Here is a 20,631-nt window from a genome sequence, read left to right on the forward strand (position 1 = left end):
TGCAGAAGAGACTGAAAGAGAGACAGTTCTCCCTAAGATAGCTCATAACCTCTAGAGTTCCCATATAACAAATGTATTGCTGAGAGCAGAATTAACATGTGTCACTTTTTTAGTTTAGAAAAATGCAGCAAAATGTATCTTCTGAATGATAAACTTGCAAGCATAAATGAAAAATAAGCCAGAAATTTTGGTGGTGATGGTGGTGAAAATCTTGGTTTTGTGATGGTGACTTTTTAACTTTCCCATTAATTAGTGTATAGTGAACCAAAGCGTATATGTTAATAGCCAATATCCAGTGTAAAGAGTTAAAAGACATTATTTAAATATTCCCTGCTGATTTTTGTCCTCTTATTAATTATTAAAATAATTTTTAATGGAGCTGAAATTTAAATGACTGTACCAACAACTTACCTTGAGATTTACTTTGAGATTTATAAAATAGCTGGTTTTTAAGACTATAGTAGATTATGAATAAATTAGATTTTATTAAGTATCTAAAACATCTTATGCTCCAGTAATTCTGGGACCTAATTTCATTTAAGAAGTCATTGGAGAGATGTAGTGGTTTTGGGAGGCTAGATTAATCCATGAAATTAATTAAAATGTACACTTCAAAAATCTTTGGCAGAAGATTGGGATAAAAGCTAAGAGTAATTTATATTTATTTAGCATTTCCTGGTTTATAGAAATGTTGTCACATACCTAGCTGAATATTTGAAACAGTCTATTGGGGTTTAGGCAACTTCATGTTTTCCATTGAAGAAACGGAGGCTTGGAGATGTTCTCTGCTATTCAAGGCCATGTGGTAGTAAGTAGAAGGGTGTACACCAAGGCCTTCCTAACAATATGTGTATTATTTTACTGTACTTCTTTACTTTAGCCCTTGGAAAAGAGACTAGAGCTTTCACTTGTCTGACACTACTCAGAGAAATCAAACAATCATACTTGATTTATTTGTTTTGGTTTTTGGCTGCACTCAGGGGTTACTCCTGGCTCTGTGCTCAGGAATCACTCCTGGTAGGCTTGAGATACCATATGGGATGCCAGAGATCAAACCTGGGTTGGCCACGTGCCTTGTGTACAACCCCTTGTGCTATTACTTCAACCCCTATCTCAGTTTAAAATGATTCAGAAGTGGGGCCGGAGAGATAGCATGGAGGTAAGGCATTTGCTTTTCATGCAGAAGGTCATTGTTCCCGCGGGCCTGCCAGGAGCGATTTCTTAGCATAGAGTCAGGAGGAACCCCTGAGTGCTGTGGGTGTGACCCAAAAACCAAAAAAAAAAAAAAGACTCAGAAGAATTTGCTTCTATTTTTTTTTCCCACATATACATTTTGCTAGTTGGGAATTATGCTAGTACCTTGGATATTTTGAACTTACGTTTTGGTGAAATTTTATGAAGTTCTGTGAAGCATAAGAAAATCTTTCCTTCCTTGCCTTAGAGATACAGTCATTGGAAGTTGCTTATAGTTTAAATTTGTAGCTATAATACTTATTCAGACTATATTTCAAGATACTCAGGAAACATTTATTGAGAACCTATCGTATGTTGGACATCCTGTTCTTTTTTTTTTGGGGGGGGTGAGGGTCACACCCGGCAGTGCCCAGGTGTTACTTCTGGCTCTGCGCTCAAGTACCGCTCCTGGCAGGCTAAGGGGTCTATATGAGATACTGGGAACCGAACCTGGGTCCATCCCATGTTGGCCGCATGCAAGGCAAATGCCCTGCTGCGTGCTATCACGCCGGCCCCAGACATCCCGTTTTTAACAGGACTAATTGATGAGCTCAATTGATTGGAGATGAATAAACCAGCAAATGGAATAGTCTTGTATTAGAATAGAAGTATACATAGGAAAAACACTAATATGAACACAATTTGTGATATTACCTGATTTGAGGTGATTAGAAAAGATACTTCAAAGTGTGTGATGCTTATAGTTCTTAGTTTAGAAAGAGCATTTTAAACAAAAGGAATAATTTCCTGTGCAAACAGACAGAGGTTTTAGAGACTGTGTCAGTGTCAGTGATCTCCAAATAGCTTAATGGGGCAAGTGTACATGATGATGGAAAGGGATCTTTGGAATTGAGATTAGGCAAAATTAAAGGATATGCGAAAAAGCTAAGTAAGGGATCAGGATACTCAAGTGGTAAAGCACATGCCTTATCTATGTGAAGCTCTTCTGGCATCATATTCCTACAACAGACATAAGGATCATGAAAAAATTAATTAGATTTTTTAAAAAGATAATGGAGACTCATTGGTGAGTTTAAGTGGAGGAGTGGTATGAAGCTATATTTGCAAAGATTATACTGGAGTGGAGGATGGACTTGAGGGGAAAATGATTGGAAGCAAGGCTGCTTAGTTACTATGGAAACCAGATGACCATCCATGTCCAAATGGTATTGACACTAGAGGGGAAGGAATAGAAACAAGGAGTAATTTCAAAAGTGGGGTTAATTGTACTGACCGGAGATAAGGATATAGAATTCCTAAGGTGTGATTTGGAAGAATGGGCAGCTTGTGCTGGTAATAAGTTGAATAAAAGGTGAGAAGATTGACTCTGATTCCGAAGGTGGTAGGTGTTCAGTTGACGATAACTGGAGATTAAGAGTTAGAGATGCTTATTAAGTGGTTGAATCTAAGATTGGGTGACATGCTTAGGTTTGAGATGCAGCTTAATCATCTATTAATCTGGGGCCAGAGTGATAGTGCAGTGGTAGGGCATTTGCCTTGCATGCAGGTGACCTGGGATGGACCAGGTTTTGATCCCTGGCATTCCATAAGGTCCCCTGAGCCTTACAAGAGTGATTTCTGAACACAGAGCCAGGAGTAACCTTTAAGTGCTGCTGGGTGTGACCCAAAAACAAGCAAACTAAAATCAGCCAAAACCCCCAACAAAACCATCCAATAATCTATGGGTGATCCAGAGACAGTGTTAGAATGAGAGGGGGTTAAAATAAGAATTGACTCATAGGTGAAAGAGCTCAAAGCGATGAAGTACCTGCTTTGTTTGGATGCAGGAGGCCTGGCTTAATGTCCAGCACCAAATGACTGAATGATCCTCCTACCATAGCCAAGACCAGCCCTTGAGCACCACTGGGTATAGCTCACAAACAAAATAAGAGATTGAAGAGATCGAAGAAAAATTAAGATAGCATTTTCTAGGTTTTAAGGATGATGGAGTGATGATAAAGCATTACCTTCAAATGAAAAATTAAGAAAGAGAGGTTAGGGAGATGGTTCAAAGGACTGGAGCACATTCCTGGCATGCATGAAGCACTAAATTCTGTTCCCAGCATCCCTGGCTTTCTGTTACTAATCCTGAGCACTACCAGGTATAGCCTTGGTGGCTCCTGTCCCACTGGGTCTCAGCAGCACTGCATCAATGGGTTGAAGCATTGGACTATCCGGAATAATTAGAAATATTATTAGAAATAAGTAGAATAGTAATCAGTACCGCTGGGAGTGTCCCCGTGCCCCCTGAACAGTGCTTGGTGGCTGTGTCCCCCAAAGATGTGAATGGAAAATAATGGTTACTCGATTAGAAACTTAATTAGGAACATTTCCAAGGTAAAAACTTTTCAAACTATGGCCATTAAATATTCTAAGTCATATACACAGTGGAATACTATGCAGCCATCAGGAAAAATGAAGTCATGGAATTTTTCTATACATGGATGGACGTGTAAACTATTTTTATTATATTTTATATTATATTATATTATATTATATTATATTATATTTATTATATTAATTATATTATATTATATTATATTATATTATACATCATCTCATCTCATCTCATCTCATCTCATCTCATCTCATCTCATCTCATCTCATCTCATCTCATCTCATCTCATCTCATCTTATCTTATCTTTGGTTTTTGGGTCACACTGGCAGCGCTCAGGGGTTACTCCTGGCTCTATGCTCAGAAATCGCTCCTGGCAGGCTCGGGGATCATATGGGATGCTGGGATTCGAACCACCATCCTTCTGTGTGCTAGGCAAACTCCCTACCTCCATGCTATCTCTCCGGCCCCTCTTTACCAAATTTTAATCTACATATAAAACTAAAATTTTGTTGGAGAGGTCGTATAGGAGTAAAGATTTGCCTTGCATGTGACTTGACCTGACCCTGGTTAGATCTGCAACCTCATGGTTTCCCACACTCTAACCCCCCACCTCCTCCAGCAAGAACTAAAGTAGCCTCTAAGTACCACCAGATGTGGTTCAAGCACCACAGGTATGGTTCAAGCCCCATCCTCAATAGAATGCAGCTTTTGATTTTATAGGTCTAGATTGAGATATGGCCTGAATGTGCAACATACGCCTAGATAACACTGATACTGCTGATTTGCAAACTAATGCATAGATCTTCAGTTCTTTATATGAATTGTGAACAGAAACAAAACACTAAAAATGTAAGGAAGCTCAGTGGGAGTTGCTTTCAATATCACCATTTCAGTCTAGTTTTACCTTTCGCAGCTAAGTAGTTCAAGGCTGAATATGGTGAAAAAGGGCATGCATGTTTATGTCTATACATAGTCAGAGGGTGTAGGGTAGATTAAGGAAGTATGTCTACCATCAAAATTTAAAACTTATCTGACAAATGTGCATATTTTAACTGAGGAACGCAGTTCTCTTTAAGAGAAAACAAACAATGGGGCCAGAGAGATAGCATGTAGGTAAGAGTGTTTGCCTTGCATGCAGAAGGACGGTGGTTCGAATCCCGGCATCCCATATGGTCCCCCAAGCCTGCCAGGGGTGATTTCTGAGTGTACAGCCAGGAGTAACTGCCAGGTGTGACCCAAAAACAATAACAAAAAAAGAGAAAACCAAAAAATGTTCTTTTCATTTTGAGTTGTGAAAAGGCCCCAAGAGGAATTATTGCTTGGTGCTTCCCCACTTTGATTAATATAAATAACAAAAAATTCATAGTAAATTGGTATTATCAATTAAGGGTGCAAACTAGTAGAATGCTTTGTAGCTTGGGGAATAACTTAGTGTTAATGTTAAAGGAGAAACAAGTAGGTGGCTCTATAAAATAAATAGAACAGGATAAACATGTGGTTCATTTTCCTTCATTCTTAGTTTTTTAAAAACATTTTGACTTACCTTGGTTTTTCATTGTGTATTTGAAAGTGAGAATGCCTCTCACAGGTCCAAGGTTAGGAGATTATTGGCTAGTCTTTTTCTTCTTCTTTTTTTTTTTGGTTGTTGTTTGTTCGTTTGTTTTTTGGTGTTTTGGGGCCACACCTGGTGACTCTCAGGGGTTACTCCTGGTTATGTGCTCAGAAATTGCTCCTGGCTTCAGGGACCATATGGGACGCCAGGGGATCGAACTGCGGTCTGTCCTGGATCAGCCACGTGCAAGGCAAACGCCCTACCACTGTGCTTGATGGTCAGTTAATTAAAAACACTTTTTTCTAATGTAAAATAAAAATATCCACAGTGGTGAGACTGTCCCAAGCACCATGTTTCTAACACCTTAGGCAGACATATCTGATGAAGCAGGGTAGTGGCGGAGAAATAATACCAAGCAATTAAGAGAAAGATTCAGCCTGCTTTTTGCCTCAGTGACTGCCATGTGCTCTCTCTGCACTCTCCCCCACTAAAGCCAGAACTGCTCTCACTTCTCCAGAACCAAATCCACTAAGATGAGGGAAGGTCCTGTAATCCAGGTGGGCTTTTACATATCAAAATAAGAGGTTAGGGAAAAAGGAAGTTGGGGGAACAGCTTTGTTTAGGGCTATTAGTATCATCTTTCATTTCCACCCTTTCTGTTTAAAACAAAACAAAAAACGAGAAAAATTATAAGGCCATCTTTCTGTGCCACCACCATGGTGTATATGAATGTCCTGGCCGATGCCCTCAAGAGCATCAACAATGCCGAGAAGCAAGACAAGCGCCAGGTACTCATCATCATCAGACCATGCTCCAAGGTCTTTGTCTCGTTCCTGACGGTGATGATGAAGCAAGATTACATTGGTGAATTTGAAATCATCCCACGATCACAGAGCCAGGAAAATTGTCATCACATTAAGAGGCAGATTGAGCAAATGTGGTGTGATCAGTCCCAGATTTGACGTGCAGCTCAAAGATCTAGAGAAGTGGCAAAAAAATCTACTCCTGTCCCGTTAGTTCAGTTTCATTGTACTGACAATCTCAGCTGGCATCGTGGACCATGAAGAAACGAGACAAAAACACACAGGAGGGAAAATCCTGGGATTCTTTTTCTAGGGATGTAATTTTTGAGTCCATAAAATAAAACCTCTGTGGAAAACAAAACAAAACAAAACAAAACAAACAAACAAAAAACGAGAACAGTTACAAAACTTTTGTTCTACTTTTTTCCGCTAGAGGCTGAACCTCAGATCAGAACTCAAAGCATTAAAGTTTAAAATGTATACATCATTCTCAAGCAGCCTTTTCCATATCTTATACATACCACACATTTTTTTTTATAGACTTCTCTGAACATAAACATTAGAACCTTTCTGGGGCCGGAGAGATAGCATGGAGGTAGGGCATTTTCCTTGTATGCAGAAAGGTCAGTGGTTTGAATCCCAGCATCCCATATGGTCCCCCAAGCCTGTCAGGAGCGATTTCTGAGCATAGAGCCAGGAGTAACCAAACCCTGAGCACTACCGGTGTGACCCAAAAACCAAAAATCCAAAAAAAAAGCATTAGAACCTTTCTGAAGACATGTATATAGTTTGAAAATAAGTTGCTAAGCATTCTTAGAATGAGCACTATAATAAGAGTCTCTAGTATCCAAGATCTACTTCCTACTTTCATCTATTTCTGTGGACCAAGCCATTAGAATATTTTTGCAGACACAATTGGAGAATAAGTTGCTGCATACTAATAGACAATAAAACATCATAGCAATTTGGAAACATTTACTAGGACAGCTGAGAACTTTAAAAATGAACAACATTATGCGTTTCCCCAGAATTGTGCAAAGTAATATTAAACCACTAAAGTTAGAACAAAATATTTTGTTTCCAGTGGGCATAAAACAGAACAAAAAGATCCATACAGATGAAACACAATTTAACCAGCAATATAGTAACCAGTGCAAATAGGGTCAAGAGATTAACCTAAGAGAAAGTTACCACAGGTTCTGAAAGCAGCTTCTCCTCGGCTTGGATCCTTCATTTTCTCCATCTTCTGTGGTGGTTACTGGGGTTTCCTTGATAAGCTTCTATAGGTGAGGGGCTGAGGTCCTGGCAAAAAGTGCCACCAGCAGAGGAAAGATGGTAGACAGTGGCATCTGTTATGCTGCCCAGAGTCTTCAGCTCTCTCCCTTTCACTGCCTGCTTTTGTTCCGCCTGAGGGGGCCTCTGTAACCGTAGGTGATGGGGTAGCTGAGTAAGGTTAGGGCATGCAGAACCTATGTCATTGGGAACATAGCTGTTACTTTTCACTGGCATTCCTCCAGGTCTGGATACATTAGTAGCTTTTAGACACTTCTCCTTTCATGACATCAAACTCCAGTCTCCCCACCTCCAAACCTACACAGAAACTTCCTGGGATTGTTTCTCTTAATAGCTGTCCTGTGAACGAAGCCATCTTCTTTGGTATAATTTCTGTTGATAAATCCATTGAACATTTGACAGTGCACAGAACTTGGGTTGCCAGCATTGTCCACCTGTCTCAGTGCTTGGGGCCTGGAGGTATCTCTGGTTGAGCCGTTTTCAGACTGAGTCTGCAGAGATGGTAGCTGGCTCATCATCATTTGTGGGAGATTGCGGGGAGGGTGTGTCTCTCTGATTTAGTGCCTGTAGTAAATGGTAAATTATCAGCCCTGAGAAGGCCTTTAGATCAGGAACTTGTCAACACTGGGAAGGGACCCTTCTCTGAAACATGTGTGCAGGAGAATCTCTAGGGAGCCTGACATGTAATGTAAAGTCCAGAGTGAGAAATGCAGGTAGATGGACCAGAGCAACATCAAGCCGTTATGAACAGGGACCCATGTGCACTGATATTCCAGTGAAAGGTACACACATTCAGTCCAGCTCTAGGGGGCCAGAGTGATTATTCACTCACCATCTTTGGGTCTTATCAGGTCACTGGGTATCTTGTCTTGACTGGCTTGGTAATTTTTCTGGGCAGCAACCCTGCTTTATCAGGGGCGATTTCTGAGCACATAGAGCCTCTGAGCGCTGCTGGGTGTGACCCAAAAACTAAACAACAAAAAAAAGTATTGTATGGGGCTGGAGAGATAGCACAGTGGTGTAGGACGTTTGCCTTGCATGCAGCCGGCTGATCCAGGAGACTGTGGTTCGAATCTCGGCATCCCATATGGTCCCCCATGCCTGACAGGAGCAATTTCTAAGTGGAGAGCCAGGAGTAACCTCTGAGTACTGTTGGGTGTGTCGTTCCCCCCCCCCATGCATTATATGAATGATTTTAAGTGTGTAATTTAGTGCATTGAATACTTCCACAGTGTTCTACAGCCATTATCATTATCCCATTTCTACCGATTTTTTTTGTTTTTCCAAATAGAAATTCTGCACACCTTTAACCCTCATCACTTTGTTTTCATTTCCATATAAAGAAAAGTACAAATTATATAAAGTGACATTTTGCTTCCTATGTTTCCCGCATTAAATAAGGTTTATCTTTCTTGCTAGTGTAAATCTCTATTCTCAATTTATAGTTTTACTGTGTTGCTCTTAGAAAATATGTAAACCTTGGTGGGGGATACATTTCTTTATTTGCATTTGATGCCTCTTATACATGGAGAATCCTGAGATTTCTGCTTTTCTTTCTTTATAACTAATCTGTTATCTGAAATCAGAAACTCAGATGAGACCATCTATAATGTCTGTAAAGTCTTTACCATTGCATTATAAAGGCATTGATCGAATGTCTTTAATTATTAAGAATGTGTGTCTCGGGGCTGGAGAGATAGCATGGAGGTATTGCCTTGCCTTGCCTGCAGAAGGATGGTGGTTCAAAATCCCGGCATCCCATATGGTCCCCTGAGCACTGCTGGATGTGACCCAAAAACAAAACAAAACAAACAAAAAAGAATGTGTGCCTAGGTATCTTCTCTTTGTTTCTCACAAACAGTGCTCAGGAAGACAGCCTCTCCTGGTGATTCTCAGCCAGTTGGATTAGAGGTTCAGTGCAAGGACCTGTCAATGCAGTGCTGCTCCCGAGCCATGTTGTGCCATACTATGGATTAAATGAGCCCACCCCAGGGGTGTTTGGTGCTCTGTGGTGCTGGGGATCCAAATCAGCCCACATTCAAGGCACTCTTTCTAGGCTCCAGGGTCTTTATTTAAACCCCTACTTTTGCTATTAAGAAATCCAGTGTATTACCGTATTTTTTTGCTCTATAAGTTACACCTGACCATAAGTTGCACATAGTTTTTAGACAAGGAAGAGAAGAAAAAAAATATTCTAAAGCAAATGGTGCAACGTGAGACACCATCAGGAGACTGGCTGGGAACAACCAGGCTGTGAGGCCAAAGTATATTTACAATACCACAGCTGGTTAAACACATTTTCTTGGAGCCGGAGAGATAGCATGGAGGTAAGGCGTTTGCCTTGCATGCAGAAGGACGGTGGTTTGAATCCCGGCATCCCATATGGTCCCCCGAGCCTGCCAGGATCGATTTTTGAGCGTAGAGCCATGAGTAACCCCTGAACGCTGCTGGGTATGAACCAAAAACCAAAAAAAACCAAACCAAAACAAAACAAAAAAAAAACAAAAAACACCACATTTACTTAATTTTTTTTTTATATCAGAAAATAAAAAAACTTTTGTTTTTTGTTTTTGGGCCACACCCGGTGATGCTCAGGGGTTACACCTGGCTATGTGCTCAGAAATTGTTCCTGGCAGGCTCAGGGGACCATATGAGAAGCCGGATTCAAACTGATGACCTTCTGCATGAAAGGCAAACACCTTACCTCCATGCTATCTCTCAGGCCCCAAGTAACATATCTTGAGTAGGTTTTCTGTTTTGTTTTGAGCCAGGATGAATCTAAGGCTTCACGAAATATTCTATCTCGGAGCTACATTTTTTATTTTTATTGACTATGAAAATAGTACATACCTACAAAATGGTCTAAAAACAACACATTTTTCTTCTGACCATCTGGTCCAAAATATCATTACAGTTGAATACTAGATTCAATCCCACCCTGTGAATTTTCTCACACTGTTGGTTGTATATTCACTGCTGAGCACAAGGACACAGTTTGTGTGCTTATGTGCACGCTAAAGCCTTTTTCTTTTTTGGTTTTTGGGTCTGGCTTTGGGCTCAGAAACCGCTCCTGGCAGGCATATGGAATGCCGGGATTTGAATCACTGTCAGTCTGGGGTCAGCTTCCTGCAAGGCAAGTGCCCTACTTCTGTACTATAGCTTTGGCCCCAAGCTAAAGCCTTCATTAGAGTGTTACTCCTTCTGATTCGATCCCTAGTTTTATTTTTATCTTTTATTTATTTGTTTGTTTGTTTTGTTTTTTTGGGGGCCACACCTGGTGACGCTCAGGGGTTACTACTGGCTCTGCACTCAGAAATTGCTCCTGGCTTTGGGGACCATATGGAAGGCTGGGGGAATCAAACTGCTGTCCATCCTAGGTCGGTGCGTGCAAGGCAAACGCCCTACTGTTTTTGCCACCGCTCTGGACCCTATCTTTTATTTTTTAATTTTACTTTGTTGGGGAGATTCAGCTAGTTTTTTTTTTTTTCTGGCTAATTCTTTTAGTTGTAATATTTTTTGTTTGTTTTAGGGCCACACCCAGTAATGCTCAGGGGTTACTTGTGGCTCTGCGCTCAGAAATCACTCCTGGCTTGGGGGACCATATGGAATGCCTGGGATTGAACCGAGGTTCGTCCTGCATCAGCTGCTTGCAAGGCAAACACCCTACTGATGCGCTATTGCTCCAGCCCCAGTTGTAATATTTTTTATTTAATTTGTTCTGTGCTTTCTTTTTTATTTTAAAACTTGGCATTTCCTGGATGCAATGTCTCTGATATTAATTAATAATACTTGTTTTGATTTCTTCTCTTAAGTTGTCTATTCCATCAAGTTTTTTGTTTTAACCTTTTGTTTAATGTTAGAATTTTCTCCAAACGTTTGGTGATTTATTTGTATATTTGTTCTGTTTTTGGGGTCATACTTGTAGAACTCAGGCTAGGTACTTTTAATATTGTATTTAGGGTTCTCTCCTAGTGGTTCTTGGGGGACCGTGTAGTACTGGAGATTAAACCCAATAAAACCCAATAGGACTCATGCATATGAAGCATGAGCTCATCTCTGAGCTATCTTCCTCAGCCCGATCTAGTTATAGTTAAATATGAATCAGTTCAAAACTGATTGGAAACTCTGAAAACTTAGATGGAACATAATGATCTGATCAGTGGACAAGGAATCTGGCTTTGTCATGTGGGAAAAACTCTAAGCATCAGTGTTAGAATTCTTTTGGCCTTGTAGATTCTTCCCTTTTTTGGTTTCTGTTTTTGGGCCACATGCTGAGAGCTTACTCCTGGCTGTGCACTCAGAGATCACTCTTAGTGGTGCTGGGAGACCATATGGGATTCTAGGAGTTGTACCTGCATCAGCTACATACCCCTGGACCAAATAAACATGGCTCATTATCTCTCAGCAACAAAGGAAAGGGAAAAAAAAACCACTGTTTAAAATGTTTTGAAACGGGCTGGAGAGATAGCATGGAGGTAAGGCATTTGCCTTTCATTGCAGAAGGATGATGGTTCGAATCCTGGCATCCCATATGGTCTCCCGTGCCTGCCAAGAGTAACCAATAGCCAGGAGTAACCCCTGAGCGCTGCCGGGTGTGACCCAAAAACAAAAAAACAAAAAACAACAACAACAACAACAACAACAAAAAAGTTTTGAGACAGTACACTGGATAGGGCGCTTACCTTGCACGTGGTAGACTTAGAGGAAATGTTGGTACCTTATATGGTCCCTGGGCCCTACAAGGAGTGACTAGTGAGTGCAGAATCAGGACTAAGTCTGTCCAGTTTTGGCCCAGGATAAAACCTCAAAACTATCAATATTTTGATAATCTATATCTGTCATGTTTACAGATACCCTTTGAATTTCTGTATTTATATAGCCCTTTGGTTTTATTCTCACCTGAGTGGGGTTTTGATAATAGATCATGTATTTATTCTGCTATTAAAACTAATCCTCTTTAAGGGAGAGATAGCACAGAGGTAAGGCGTTTGCCTTAGACGCAGAAGGATGTGGTTTGAATCCCAGCATCCATATGGTCCCCCGAGCCTGCCAGGAGTTACTTCTGAGCATAGAGCCAGGAGTAAGCCTGAGCACTGCTGGGTGTGACCCAAAAACCAAAAACCAAAAACAAAAAAACCTAATCCTCTTTAAAAAGTAAAACTAGTTCTGATGCATTCCATTTTTGGGATCTCTTGCTTTTATATATTTTTAATGGTATTCTCTCTTCTATCTCCCTTTCCCCCATTTCTTCTGTCTCAAAATGAATGTCATTTTTTTTTAACCTTTTCTGATTTCTTTTCATTAATATTAAAACATCACACAAAGGAACACTTAAAGGGATTAAAAGTCAGCGTTGGGGGCCTGAGCTATAGCATAGCATAGTACATTTGTCTTGCTGCCGACCCGGGATTGACTTGGGTTTGATTCCTGCCATCCTATATGGTCCCCCTAGGCTGCCAGGAGCAGTTTGAGCGCAGAGCTAGAAATAACCCCTGAGCACTAACTGGTGTGGCACAAAAGGAAACAAACAAAAGTCAGTATCAAAAAGATGATTGTCCCTATATTATAAATTAAGCAGGGTTTCAATAAGAATTTCATTATTTTCTAGAACAGACAAATTGATTCTGAAGTTCATATTAAAAAAGCAGACCAATCTGGGCTGGAGAGATAGCATGGAGGTAGGGCATTGCCTTTCATGCAGAAGGTCATTGGTTCAAATCCAGTATCCCATATGATGCCCTGTGCCTGCCAGGAGCAATTTCTGAGTGTGGAGCCAGGAGTATCCTAAGCACTGCCGAGTGTGACCCAAAAACCAAAAACCAAAAAAAAAAAAAAAAAAAAAAAAAACCAAAAAAGACTGGAAAACTTTGAAAAAAGGAAAGCAGTGATGGGGTTGGATAGATAGATAATATGACTTATGGGGGCCGGGCGGTGGCGCTAAAGGTAAGGTGCCTGCCTTGCCTGCGCTAGCCTTGGACGGACCGCGGTTTGATCCCCCAGTGTCCCATATGGTCCCCAAGCCAGGAGCAACTTCTGAGCACATAGCCAGGAGTAACCCCTGAGCGTTACCGGGTGTGGCCCAAAAACCAAAAAAAAAAAAAAAAAAAAAAAAAAAAAAGATAATATGACTTATATCTTGTTAACCTAGATTTGGTAACCTTGAGCCCTTCTAGGAGTGAGTGACTCCTGAACACAGAGTTAGACATAAGCTCTGAGCAATGATGGATGCTTCCTCCAAACAAAACAAAAGAAAAAGTAAAAAAAGTAGTGATGGAGTGTCTTACTTGAATACCTCTGTAATTCAAAGATTTAGTTATTGAAGAATTATATGTTTATTTTCATTTAATCATTAAATGTAAAGTAAATCTAGAGTTAGACTCAGGGACTGAAAATATGACTTTGTGTTAGAGTTTATGCATTTTGTGTATGAGGCCCTGGACTTAATTTCCTAAAGTGGGGGAAATTAAATCTTCCATAACTATAAAAAAATTGATAGTATCTCAAAACTCTAAAGAGAAGACAATGTTGGGATCAGGTTTTCTGGAATTGTTTTTCGATATTCCTGTCATTGTATAAACACAAGTTTCAGATAAGTTTTCAAATAAATTTCCTAAGATTGAAGTGTAGAAAATGCAGATGAAAATAGAAGAAACCATTGAAGAACTTTTTTTTAAATTTGGGGTGGGAAGGTTTATTATAAAACCACTGTAAAATGATAAACTGTGAACAACTATTTGCAGATAACTGCATAACTATATAAGGATTAACCTTTTCTTGTTCTGCGGGGACTATACCCAGTGGAGAGTGTTACTGTGTTCAGGTTCACTTCTGGTGATGCTGGTGATCAAACCTGGGTTAGCCACATACAAGATTAGTGCCTTAATCTGTGAATTCTGTCTGTCTCAAATTCAACTCTTCTCCTCTCTTCTTCCCTCTCCCCTTTCTTTTCCTCTCCTCCTGTACTATAACGGCTCTAAAAATAGCAGAGAGCTATGCTAAGGAGTCAATTAAAAAAATAAACAAGCATTGCAAATGGACAGTTCACAGAAAAAAAATGTAAGTGACCCTTTAAGCTTCTTTCTGGAAAATAAACAACTTGATTCCTAAGAAAAATCACTGGAGCCGGAGAGATAGAATGGAGGTAAGGCGTTTGCCTTTCATGCAGAAGGACTGTGGTTTGAATCCCGGCATCCCATGTGGTCCCCAGAGCCCGCCAGGAGCGATTTCTGAGCGTATAGCCAGGAGTAACCCCTGAGCGCTGCCGGATGTGACCCAAAAACCAAAACCAAAGCCAAACAAAAAAAAAGAAATGAAAACCACTGTGGTTCCAGTTTTAACCTAACAGCTTATTAAAAATCTACAAGTTTGATAACACTAATTATTATTATTATTGTGGGGCAACATGATTTATGCAGTCTCTGAGAATTGTTCTGTATGTTCATCTTAAAATTCTTCCTCAGATCATCTTCTGTCTACCAATCTTTCTTATTTTCACTGCCAAATTTCTTGAAAGAAAAATTTCTTGGAAAAATAAAATCTTGCTATCCTCACTTTGTTCTCTTTTCTCAGCACTGATTTGTTCTGGGACATCTGCTATCAAAGTCAGCAGAGGGTATTTTTCATCTCTATCTCAAAATCTCGATGTGTTCTTATCAACCACTTGAGACAGTGCATGCTTTGATTTTCACAAATGAATGGTCCTATGCTTTCTTGTTTTTCTTTTCATGTGGTGGTGATGGAGACTAAGTCCACGGTCTCATACATGCCAGGCAAGTAAGTGCTAAGCTACTAAGTTAAGAAACCCCATTCTTGGGGCTGGAGAGATAGCATGGAGGTAAGGCGTTTGCCTTTCATGCAAGAGGTCATCGGTTCGAATCCCAGCGTCCCATATGGTCCCCCGTGCCTGCCAGGAGCAATTTCTGAGCATGGAGCCAGAAGTAACCCCTGAGCACTGGCGGGTGTGACCCAAAAACCACAAAAAAATAAAAAAAAAAATAAAAAAAAGAAACCCCATTCTTGGTTTACTTTATTACTGTTTTCTTGATTTTTTTTTTTTACGGCCTTTTCCATGTGCATAGTCTATGGTAGATTCTTGAAAGACTCTGCTTGATCCTATAGTGGAGTCGATTTTTTTAGGGCTTATTGATTTTTGGGGTGCACTAGGGCTATACCCACTGGTCCTAGGAGGCTCTTGGCAGGGCCAAGGTGGGTTTCTAACTAATGGGCTCACATATATCTCTCATTTGCTCCACTTTGAGCTATCTCTCTGGGTCTTGGATTTTTTTTCTTAGCATTTGACACATTTTCTTTCTTTCTTTCTTTCTTTCTTTCTTTCTTTCTTTCTTTCTTTCTTTCTTTCTTTCTTTCTTTCTTTCTTTCTTTCTTTCTTTCTTTCTTTCTTTCTTTCTTTCTTTCTTCCTTCCTTCCTTCCTTCCTTCCTTCCTTCCTTCCTTCCTTCCTTCCTTCCTTCCTTCCTTCCTTCCTTCCTTCCTTCCTTCCTTCCTTCCTTCCTTCCTTCCTTCCTTCCTTCCTTCCTTCCTCTTCCTTCTTTCTTTCTTTCTTTCTTTCTTTCTTTCTTTCTTTCTTTCTTTCTTTCTTTCTTTCTTTCTTTCTTTCTTTCTTTCTTTCTTTCTTTCTTTCTTTCTTTCTTTCTTTCTTTCTTTCTTTCTTTCTTTTTTTTTTTTTTTTTTTTTTTTTTTTGGTTTTTGGGCCACACCCGGTAACGCTCAGGGGTTACTCCTGGCTATGTGCTCAGAAGTTGCTCCTGGCTTGGGGGACCATATGGGGCACCGGGGGATCGAACCGCGGTCCGTCCAAGGCTAGCGCAGGCAAGGCAGGCATCTTACCTTTAGCGCCACCGCCCGGCCCCTCTTTCTTTCTTTCTTTCTTTCTTTCTTTCTTTCTTTCTTTCTTTCTTTCTTTCTTTCTTTCTTTCTTTCTTTCTTTCTTTCTTTCTTTCTTTCTTTCTTTCTTTCTTTCTTTCTTTCTTTCTTTCTTTCTTTCTTTCTTTCTTTCTTTCTTTCTTTCTTTCTTTCTTTCTTTCTTTCTTTCTTTCTTTCTTTCTTTCTAATTTTTGGCCACACCCAACAGTGCTCAGGAGTTACTCCTGGCTCCGCTCTCATTCCTGGCTGGCTCAGGAGACAATATGGGACACTGGGGATCTAACCTGGCTTGGCTTTGCCTTTCCTGCTATGCTATTGCTCCTCTGGCCCCTTAACAATTTTTAAAATATCTTTGTCTCTAGATTTAATTACTGTCAATGACTTGACTTTTTTTTTTTTTTTGGTTTGTTTTTTGGGGGGTCACACCTGGTGGTGCTCAGGGGTTACTCCTGACTGTCTGCTCAGAAATAGCTCCTGGCAGGCACGGGGGACCATATGGGACACCAGGATTCGAACCAACCACCTTTGGTCCTGGATCGGCTGCTTGCAAGGCAAACACCTCTCCGGGCCCTCAGGCCAGACTTCTTATTTGAGATCCAGCTGACTTCTTGAAAAATCCACTTGACTGTTGCAAGGATATCGTAGTGTGTTATTTCTTTTTGCTTGTGAAGCAAATGCCACAAAATCACATACCAGCCTATACTGAGGCTATCTTTGAGTTCTGAAGGCCGAGGGCGAATTCTGTCTTTTAAAAAGATATACTGGGGTCTGGAGTGTAAGGCATTTGCCTTGCATGAGGTCAACACAGGACGAACACTGTTTTGAATCCTGGCACCCCAGATCGTCACTGAGCCTGCCAGCAACAATTTCTGAGAGCAGAGCCAGGAGTAACTTCTGAGCTCCACAGTGTTAACCCAAAAACAAAACAAACAAACAAACAAACAAAAAGATATACTGCCTGTCTGTATTTCCTGACTTGGGGACTCTTTTTTCAAATTACCCCAGTCGAGTCTACTCTCTCATATTTTCTTTTCTCTGGTCACATTTACCCTTACTCCTTTTTATAAGGATACCCAATATTACACATATTCATAGTTTACCTGAATAACCTGGGTTTATCTTTTCATTTTAAGAGTCTTTGTTTTGTTTTTGGGTCACACCCTTCGGTGCTCAGGGGTTACTCCTGGCTGTCTGCTCAGAAATAGCTCCTGGCAGGCACGGGAGACCAGTATATGGGACGCCGGGATTCGAACCAACCACCTTTGGTCCTGGATCGGCTGCTTGCAAGGCAAACACCGCTGTGCTATCTCTCCGGGCCCTCATTTTAGGAGTCTTAATTCACAGCTGCAGATTCTTGTTTGTTACATCAGGTAGCAGCCACAGGTTCTGAGGATTAGGACCTAGATAGGATCTGGATAGGCTTTTCAGTTTTCCACACACTTTCATCTTATATACACAAATAACACTTCCTCAGCCTTCCTGGCCTTTCTCCTGTTTAAAGAATACCAAGGGCAGAACAAAGGGAACATCCTTGAAACTCCTTTCTCTTTCTTTTTTTTTCTTTTTTCTTTTGGTTTTTGGGTCACACCCAGCAGCGCTCAGGGGTTACTCCTGGTTTCATGCTCAGAAATCGCTCCTGGCAGGCTCAGGGGACCGTATGGCCTTCTGCATGAAAGGCAAATGCCTTACCTCCACGCTATCTCTCCTGGCCCTCCTTTCTCTTTCTGTCATGACCATTTGACCCTCTCCCCAAGTCCCAAGAATTTTATTTCCTGGGTGACTTTACATTTTGTTTTCAAATCTATTTTTACTGCTCTTAGCTTTAGTCTCTCTTAGTTGTGTGTGTGTGTGTGTGTGTGTGTGTGTCCATGCTATCTCTGTGTGTGTCCATGCTATCTCTCCAGCCCCTCTTAGTCTTTCTTATTTGCAGCATTACACAAACCTCCTAACCATTTTTTTTCTCCCGAAACTAAACATGAATAAAACAGTCCTCTGACCCCCTTAAAGAAAAGGCAAATCTATCACATTTCTTCTGCTATTTTGCTTGTCAAAATTCATGATAAGGTTTTCAGCACTCCATTCTTATTTATTTTGTTTAGCATCATTAGCAAAAGAACCTGGGAAATGGTGATTCCTAAGGAAGGTTGTTTCCTTTAAATTTGTTCTACTGATTTTAGCGTAACTTTACACTAGGAAGTACTTTGACTAGATCAGAAGTCCCTGCATTTTTTTTTATCTCGTTTTCTGTTTCATTCTGGAAACTTGTCACAATTTATAATTCAACTATTTATATAATTATATAATTATATATTTATATAATTCAACTATCTGCCTTTCTGTACTAGATTTATAAAAATCAAGGAATGAATAATGTTCCAATAATGTTTGTTCTGTGTTTTTAAGACAGTTCCTGCTAATAATTTATAATGAATTTTTTAGTGAATTAGTAGTACTTGCTTCACCATAACTTTTCCTTTTAAGGTTATGTACGTGTAGGGGTCAGGTAGCACCCTGCTCACTTGATCCCTGGCATCATATATGGCCCCCAGTACTGCCAGAGTGATTCCTGACCTAAGAGAGTAGGTGTGACTACCAACCAGCAGCAATAATAATAAAATTTAAGGTTAGATAAGTCTCCTTTTCCTTGATAAGCCTCCAGTATTTGAAGACTATTGTTTTCTCTTCATTTTTTTTTCTTTCTTTGGGTTACATCTGGCAGCGGGCAGCACTCTGGTTACTCCTGGCTCTATGCTCAGAAATCGCTCCTGGCAGGCTCAAGGGACCATATGGGATGCCGGGGTTCGAACTACCATTCTTCTGCATGCAAGGCAAATGCCTTACTTCCATGCTATCTCTCCGGCCCCAGTTTTCCCTTCTTTTAATACTTTAAAGTTTATTTTTATTAATTAATTAATTAATTTATATTTTGGTTTTTGGGTCATACCTGGCTACGCTCAGGGGTTCCTCCTGGCTCTACGCTCAGAAATCGCTCCTGGCAGGCTTGGGGGACTATATGGGATGCTGGGATTTAAACTACCGTCCTTCTGCATGCAAGGCAAACATCTTACCTCCATGCTATCTCTCCAGCCCCTGAAGTTTATTTTTATTTCTGTGTATATGTGTGAGGGGTGGAGGAGAGGGGGGGCAGGGGGAGGAGGACAGGGGAGAGGTGGGATCTTCTCATCCATGGACTCCCATATGCAAAGTAATTGTTCTGCTGCTGAGCTGCAACCCCAGCCCTTAAGTTAAATACTGCTGAAATACTTTATTTCTTTCTGAAATACCTTCTGTTTGTTTTGGTATTTGGAGACCAAACCTGACTCAGGATATTCCCATTTCTATCATTGGAGTGAGTTCCTTCACAGGATGCTAGGGAGCATCTTTACTGGGAATTGAATATTACCTGCCACATACAAAGCATATATTCCAGCCCTTGGAGCCATTTCCCTGGACTTTTCCTTCAGTGTTCAAGTTATCACCTCTTTGGGTTTTTTTGGGAGGTGGCTACACCTCGAGGTGGTCTTGGTTTTGGCTTTGCACTCAGGGATCACTCTTAGTGGTACTTTGTGTCCAGATAGGATGCTGGGAATAGTACCTGGACTGGCTGCTTGAGGCAAGCTCCCCACCCATCTTACTCTTTCTTAGGTCCCAACCAAGTAATCATTTTAATGGTTCACTTTGTGGGGGTGTGCTCTAGTAATAGGTTTTTTATAGTAGGATAGCCTATATTTCCTCAGAGCAAGAAATAATACTCCGTGTTATCTGCTGTACGGAGAGAATATTGCCTGTTTTAATAGAAAATAGGTAAGAGATAGGCTGAATTTCTTTTTTTTTTTTTTTTTTTTTGGTTTTTGGGCCACACCCGTTGACGCTCAGGGGTTACTCCTGGCTATGCGCTCAGAAGTCGCTCCTGGCTTGGGGGACCATATGGGACACCGGGGGATCGAACCGCGGTCTGTCCTAGGCTAGCGCTAGCAAGGCAGACACCTTACCTCTAGCGCCACCGCCCGGCCCCAGGCTGAATTTCTATAATAGAGATTACAATACACTGACTAGAGCAAATCAGGTTTTCAAGAAAGTTTTAAGAGATATAAGCTACTCTGTTACATTATATTGTCCAGAATTCCAATTCCCTTTATTATTAAGTTTTTTTTTTTTTTTTTGGTTTTTGGGCCACACCCAGCATTGCTCAGGGGTTACTCCTGGCTGTCTGCTCAGAAATAGCTCCTGGCAGGCGCGGGGGACCATATGGGACACCGGGATTCGAACCAACCACCTTTGGTCCTGGATCGGCTGCTTGCAAGGCAAACACCGCTGTGCTATCTCTCCGGGCCCTTATTATTAAGTTTTGCCATTGATTCCCTTTGTATTGTCATATGCGTGACTGGAACTGGCCTTCAAAAGAGAGGAAGAGGAAGCGGAGAGCAAGCTCCTGCCTTATAAAGGCATGGTCTGGAAGTTGCACATGTAATTTGTGCTAACATCTCATTTTCTAGAATTTAGTCATGGACCACACTTAGCTGTCAGGG

The 20,631-nt window shown here is 40.8% G+C and overlaps 1 protein-coding gene and 1 pseudogene across 1 annotated transcript in view; both read left to right on the top strand.

The window, feature by feature from the left end:
• The window catches only part of RSBN1 (round spermatid basic protein 1), a 52,496-nt gene that overhangs the window by 16,888 nt on the left and 14,977 nt on the right, over window positions 1-20,631 (top strand). The gene's annotated exons all lie outside the window — the stretch shown is intronic.
• Window positions 5,841-6,240, top strand: LOC125997384 (40S ribosomal protein S15a-like; annotated as a pseudogene).

This window comes from Suncus etruscus, chromosome 19 (genome assembly GCF_024139225.1).
Source record: "Suncus etruscus isolate mSunEtr1 chromosome 19, mSunEtr1.pri.cur, whole genome shotgun sequence".
In the NCBI taxonomy this organism is placed as follows: Eukaryota; Metazoa; Chordata; class Mammalia; order Eulipotyphla; family Soricidae; genus Suncus; species Suncus etruscus.